This window comes from Mustela lutreola, chromosome 7, assembly GCF_030435805.1.
Source record: "Mustela lutreola isolate mMusLut2 chromosome 7, mMusLut2.pri, whole genome shotgun sequence".
Classification (NCBI taxonomy): Eukaryota; Metazoa; Chordata; class Mammalia; order Carnivora; family Mustelidae; genus Mustela; species Mustela lutreola.
In genome coordinates, this window is record NC_081296.1 from 79,122,003 (window position 1) to 79,129,659 (window position 7,657).

The following is a 7,657-nucleotide window of genomic DNA, read 5'->3' on the forward strand; positions in this document are numbered from 1 at the left end:
AAGGCTGACGTTTAACCAGTTGAGCCACCCAGGCGCACAAAGTCATTTGGAGTAATGGCTAATGTAGAAATGACCTGTTACCAACCTCCCTGCCACATATATTCACATTTTATGGAATTAAGCATTGTTAATCACAACCTTCTTTTTAAACAAAGTTATTTCTCTAGTGTTGTGGAGATATCAGTGGAGCTAATGAAGTTGTGTAAATATTTAATTCTCTCATTCTCCCACCTCTGCTCAAGGGTAGGCTCCTTACAAGGTTCCTCCACGTCTTCCTCACTGAGGATGGCTATAATTGGCAATTGTCATGGTGAGAGTGGTTTCTCTTAGCGGAGTTACAGTTGTGAGTTATTTGCTCACTGGCTTTTTCTTATTGGGAAATGCATCAAATTAGATTCAGCTTATCATATCTGACCAAAGGAGGTTAGAACTGTAGCCCAACACGTCAATGGGCTTGATTCTTTCCCTCCTTATACCGCCATCTCCTGTGCAGTAGAAGGAAGATGACTCCTGATCAGTGGCTTTCCTATAAACCTGATAATGGAGTCAGAAGGAAGCATGCTTCTATATTATTCATTTGTTTCCTCTAAAGTCCAGTTAGAGGCCTGAGAGAGGGTGCAGTTTCTACAGATTTGAATGCTTGATCATATTGAGGTGAGAATTGATTCAAGTTTAAACCTTCATCATATTTGGTATATTTGTTTCTTATATCCTGGGACAAGGTAGTACAAACTTTTAGGCCTTCTCTTGATCCTGTGAAGCCAGACTGCGTGCTGAGAGTCTCTCTTTTGTTTGCTTTCTCTAGGACGGTGCTGACTGAACTTTTTTGATTTCTCCCAATTGGGGAGAGTGGGTGTACTCTCTTCGCATGCTCACTAGCCCCTTACAAAAGCTCACTGCTGTTGTCATCCTGTCTGCACTGGTGGGAGGCCACAGGATGGGATGATGTATGGGTGAGGGGCTGGGTGTTGTGTTTAGGGTTTAGTCTAATTCGGTTTGGTTGTTGTGGGTCATCCATACTCACATTTACTTTCTGAAGGTCTACTCTATAATGTAGTTTGTACTAGTATTTGTTCCTTCTTATTAACACCTCTAGCATAGGTGTGCTCAGTTTCCACACTGCAGGTTTACTTGCTTCCCACCAGTCTTAACCACAAATGCTCATAATTAGGAGTTCTTATGGGAACACTGTAAAGGAGCAGAGTGTGAAATTTCCACTTCGTTCCTGTCCTTGACTTCAACACTCCTTCAAAATCACTTTTTGCCAACACCTGGCTCAGTTTGCACACTTCCCAGCACTGTTTGTTTAATGTTCCACACTCCAAAATCCTCATTCTCTCCATTTCCCTCCTTCCACCTCTAACCCCATTCCTACAGTGCCTTAAATTTTGGATGGTGATGGATGGTTGATAATTGGTCTTGCATTCTAACATTCTCATATTTGATCTGAAGGCTGATGTATAGAGTAGAAATCTTAAAAAGAGTGTCTGAAAATATTTTTAATTATAAATTTTTACCATTTTAACATACAATTTACCATTTTAACAGTTTTTAAGTGTACAATTTACAGATTGAGATACATTTACATTGTTGTTCAAGAGCAACACCATTGATTTCTAGAATTCTTTTGTCTTGAAAAACAAAATATTTGTAGTCATTAAACAATAACTCTCCATCACTCCATCCCTCCAGTCCTTGGGAACTACCATTCTGCTTTCTCTTTTCATGAATTTGACTAGTTTAGATATCTCACAGAGGTCAATTCTGCAGTATGGGTCATTTTGTGACATTTTATTTAACATTATCTTCTCAAGATTCATCTATGTTGCAGCTTGTGACAGAATTTATTTCCTTTTCAAGGCTGAATAATCTTCCAGTGTATGTCATATCCCATTTTGTTTATCCATTCCTATCTGTTGATGGACTTTGGGGTTGCTTCCACTTTTTGGTAGAGATAGGAATTCAGAAACATCTCAATATTTTTGGTATATAAGCAAATTCTTCCCATTTTTGAGTATATACCAGAAGTGGATTGCTGAATCATAAGGCAATTCTGTTTCTAAATTTTTGAGAAAGGTTTATACTTGTTAACTGGAACAACTATGCTCTAGACTAGGTTACCACAAGCAATTGTCAAGGAATAGAGTGATCACTAGTCATGAATGGAGCTCCAATATCACTGAATCACAAAATCCTAGAATGGTTTGTCCCTTTTCCCACAGTCCAATGCATAGATCAGGTGTCAATAATTGGTCTGAATGGAATGGTGAAGCCTCAACTCAGGAGTCAGTTCCTGAATAGCAGTTTGGGTATCCATTATAATATATTTCCTTTCCAGTTTTGGTAAAGGGGCCAAACCTGCACATTTCTGAATCTCTTTCTTAGTTCCAATTATATAATAAAGAGCCTGTTAAAGAGTGTCTTAAAACATTTCAAAGGCTTTGGAAGAAGTCTTCTTGCTACCCTCCAGTCTCTCTTCCAATTTTTCTCTGTCAACAATCTTTTTAAAAAATATTTTATTTATTTATTTGACAGACAGAGATCACAAGTAGGTAGAAAGGCAGGCAGAGAGAGAGAGGAGGAAACAGGTTACCCGCCGAGCATAGAGCCCAATACAGGACTCAATCCCAGGACCCCTAGACAAGGACCTGAGCCAAAGGCAGAGGCTTAACCCACTGAGTCATCCAGGTGCCCTCTGTCAACAATCTTTAGTGGCAAATACAGGAAATTGGTTTTATTTTTTGGCTTGTTTGTCTGTTTTGTTTTATTTTTCATTTTAAAGAATAGTACTTTATTGAATAAGTTTTGTTCGCAAAAAAATAAGCTTCAATCTTTGATGATGGCCAGATTATATGGTGGGAAGCAATTTCCTTTGTTATCCATACTGATGGAAAGGTTTCTACTAAATGAAAAAAAGTCATACAAGTATATTCACACATATAGCATCTATCTCAAAACATTTCACATGATTATTCACATCACTCATACAATGACAAAATATCATTCTTTCAGATTGATTTGATAAAATATATCAGTAGTGAAAAAATATAAAATCTTCTAACAAAAATTAATAAAAATGTACAAGACTGTCCTTATATACCTTAGAGAAATTATTTCTTATATACATACTCATAAAGTTTGGATTGGTTTACATGAATAAAATACCAAGTAAAGATAAAAAAAAAGTCATTTTAGAAATAACTCTGGTTACTCCCATACCACACAGGTCATATGAGGATTTGAACAGCAACTATGGATTTAAATATATATATATATATATATATATATATATATGTATATACATATACATATAATCTTTATATATATAATCTTACCTATAAAACAGCAGTATACAAAATTCAAACTAAAAGGTTATGCAAAGTAACACACAAATGTCCTAAATTTTTAAAAAGATTTTATTTATTTATTTGACAGAGAGAGACACAGCAAGGGAAGAAACACAGCAGAGGGAATGGGAGAGGGAGAAGCAAGCTCCCCGTGGTGCACGGAGCCTGATGTGGGGCTCCATCCCAGGATCATGAGATCATGACCTGAGCCAAAGGCAGATGCTGAATGACTGAACCACCAAGGCATCCCCAAATGTTCTAAATATTTTTTTTTAAGATTTTATTTATTTATTTGACAGACAGAGATCACAAGTAGGCAGAGAGGCAGGCAGAGAGAGAGGAGGAAGCAGGCTACCCGCTGAGCAGAGAGCCCGATGTGGGACTCGATCCCAGGACCCTGAGATCATGACCTGAGCTGAAGGCAGCGGCCTAACCCACTGAGCCACCCAGGCGCTCCCAAATGTTCTAAATCTTAAGGAAACTTTAAAATACCTCTTCTATTTGTAAATAAAAGCAGAATAAAACTGATCTGATTGCCTTATTAGGAAGTTTATTCTGGAAACTTGTTAATAAAGTATTGGTGGGAATTCTCAATCTTCATTATGCTGTTACCTGAAGTACTCAATCATTTTCTTCAGTAAAGGAATAAGTAAATGAATAGACTACATATTAGTTAACACATATTATAACCAGTCTAACTCTGACAATAACAGGAGTGACCACAAAGTGCCTCAGAGTCAGCTGTGTCTTGAATTTCTCACTGAAGGATTGGGACAATCTACATCTGGAACAATTTTATCAGTAGACAGAAACAATAAATGCCTTTTATCCTGTTTTCTTAAAGTCCATATCACTAGTCTTTAACAGATAACAATGAGATAGCTCTAGCAGATGAAGCAGGAAGGGAACTATGTTCTAGAAGAAGCATTTATCTGTCTTTGATACAAGCTTCTCAATTAATTCCTGAAGAGGTGCCAACTCATGCCTATCAATCAGATTAAGCTCCTGAACAAAGAAAATAAAGGGCTTAAGGGAGCTGTTGAGGTAGACCTTTTTCCACAGTTGCATCACAGAATCAAACTGCTGGTGATAAATATGCATAAACCCAGAACAAATGCTTTAAATGGTCTTTGCCATAGACATAAAATTTTTTGGAAAGGGAACACCAATCTTGGAAGGCAAAAGACTTTCATCATCAAGCTGATCCTAACCCAAACATTTGATTGACTTTTTGATATTAGTACCATTTTCCCAATAGATATTCATATCTTGGACCTGCAGACATGACTGGACAGCTTGCTTCACTGCAGAATTCTGTAATAATTCCATACAGTAAGTTGATTGGTTGAAGAAATCTACAGTGTTAGCTGAAATCCATTCACCTAGGTCCTCTCCCTCTGTCAACAGAAGAGCTTGTCTCAGATTTCCACTTCCTAGAGTTGCTTCTGCCTGTTTTAAGAGATGATGAGAGCTGGAGAGAGCTGATGAGAGCCTTCAGGCATATTCTTCTTTGGTTTGAATACTTGAGAGGAGTGGCGGCTGAAGAGATAGCTCAACTTCTATCCTCAGAGGAGAGGGACTGCTGGTCCCCAACACTGTCTGGATTCAGAGTCCAGGCAGGAATCACAAGGAAGCAAACAGTCCTCAACTCTTTGCCCACAAAAGTACTGGGTGCCCCTGCTATGAACCACAGATCTAGCAGGAGCAAGTTGCTACGCAGGCCTCCCCCACCTTGCTGACCTGAAAATCAGGGAACAGGTATTTTTCTGTCATCTATCTCTGTGTTCAGAAGTATAAGCTCTGCCATCAAGTTCTTGATACTTTTGAGCTTACTTTATTTTTATTTTTATTTATTTTTAAATATATATTTTTTATTTTTTAGAGGAGTATATGATTTTTTTAAAAAATTTATTTTCAGCATAACAGTATTCATTGTTTTTGTACCACACCCAGTGCTCCATGCAATCCGTGCCCTCTCTAATACCCACCACCTTGTTCCCCCAACATCCCACCCCCCCCACCACCACTTAAAACCCCTCAGATTGTTTTTCAGAGTCCATAGTCTCTCATGGTTCACCTCCCCTTCCAATTTCCCTCAACTCCCTTCTCCTAACTCCCCATGTCCACCATGCTATTTGGTATGCTCCACAAATAAGTGAAATCATATGATAATTGACTCTTTCTGCTTGACTTATTTCACTCAGCATAATCTCTTCCAGTCCCGTCCATGTTGCTACAAAAGTTGGGTATTCATCCTTTCTGATGGAGGCATAATACTCCACAGTGTATATGGACCACATCTTCCTTATCCATTCGTCCGTTGAAGGGCGGGCATCTTGGTTCTTTCCACAGTTTGGCGACCGTGGCCATTGCTGCTATAAACATTGGGCTACAGATGGCCCTTCTTTTCACTACATCTGTAGTGAAATTGCAGGGTCATAGGGAAGCTCTATTTTTAATTTCTTGAGGAATCTCCACGCTGTTCTCCAAAGTGGCTGCACCAACTTGCATTCCCACCAACATTGTAAGAGAGTTCCCCTTTCTCCACCTCCCCTCCAACACATGTTGTTTCCTGTCTTGCTAAATATTTTACTTATTTAATTGACAGAGAGAGACAGAGACAGAGAGGGAGAGAAATACAGAGCACAAGCAGAGGGAGTTGAAATCTCCCTGATGAGCAAGGAGCCACATGTCGGACTTGATCCTAGGACCAGAGCAGAAGGCAGCTGCTTAACTGACTGAGCCACCCAGGTGCCCCTTGAACTTGTTTTATTACTTGTAAATTTGGGAGAATGATATCTTCTTTTAATATTTTATTGTGACAACGTATCGGCAATATATCTGAAGAGATTGGCACGTAGCGAATGAGCAATTTAGGAAGGTACCTCAATAGGTACAGAAGAAGTTTCTTCTGTAAAAGAAGATTCAGTGTAAGATTCAGATTCATTCCTGAGAGAAACTCCCAGTGAATAAGGAATTGAAGGAAATTTCCTTAATGAAAAAGGGCTCAACCGAAAACCTACATCAGATGTCATAGTTGGTGGTGAAAACCTCAATGCTTTCTACTTAGTTTCAGAAATAAGGCGAGAGTTTTGGCTCTCACCACTTGTATTTCATATTGAAGTAGAGGTTCCAGCCAATGCAATACAGCATGGAGAAGAAACAAACGCCACACAGTCTGGAAAGGGGGAAGTGAACTTATCTTTTAACAGCCAACATAAACGTCTGAGCAGAAAACTCAAGAGAATCTGCAAAACAGCTACTAGAACAGATTGGTTTAAGAAAGTCAAATGTATGCCTACCATATAACTCACCTGTTGTACTTCAGAAATTGATCCAACAGAAATGAAAGCACATGTCTATAAAACATCTTATATACAAATATTTATAGCAGCTTTATTTGTAAGAGCCTTACTGGGATTAATCGAGATGGCCAGCAACATGTGAATAGACAAGTTGTTTTAAAGGCACATGATGGGGTACTGCACAGCAACAGAAACAAAGTCTTGATAAATATGACTACGGAAGAATCTCATAATAATTATGCTGAGAAGAAGCCAAAGAAACACATGATTCCATTTACACAAAATTATAAAATATGAAAACTAATTCATGACAGGAAGTTCCCCTGGAAATAGGGATGAGGAGGGTTGAGAGGAGGATTACAAAGTGACATGAAGAAACTTTAGGGGTGATGTATATGTTCATTTTCTCAATTGTAGTGATGGCTTCACAAATACATACATACATCAAATCATATCGAATTGTTGAATTTGCTGCACTTTACTGTCATGTAAATTATGTATTAACAGAGCCATTCAATATCATTCTATGCACTATTTTCCCTCACTACGGTGCCAGTCTTCTTGTGTAATGTAAAATGCAAAATATTTCTCCTGTAGGCTTTCATTGACCTGAAACTATATATATATAGATATAGATAGATAGATAGATATAGATATAGATATAGATATAGAAAGATAGATATTTATTTATTTTTAATTTATGCCTAATGACTTTCTGCATCCAAGTGTTATACTGTTTATTTTCTTTCTTTCTTTTTTTTTTTTTAAAGGTTTTATTTATTTGACAGACAGAGATCACAAATAGGCAGAGAGGCAGATAGAGAGAGAGGGAAGCAGACTCCCCGCTGAGCAGAGAGGCCGATGCGGGGCTCAATCCCAGGACCCTGGGACCATGACCTGAGCCAAAAGCAGAGGCTTTAACCCACTGAGCCACCCAGGTGCCCCTATACTGTTTATTTTCAACCAGCATCATCCTAACCTATTTAGCATTGTCCCAGCAGATCT

At 38.4% G+C, this 7,657-nt stretch overlaps 1 pseudogene; it reads right to left on the minus strand.

Moving 5' to 3' along the window:
- Positions 1-4,262: 4,262 nt before the first annotated feature.
- On the minus strand, positions 4,263-6,382 carry LOC131837186 (MOB kinase activator 1A-like; annotated as a pseudogene).
- Between the last annotated feature and the right edge of the window lie 1,275 nt (positions 6,383-7,657).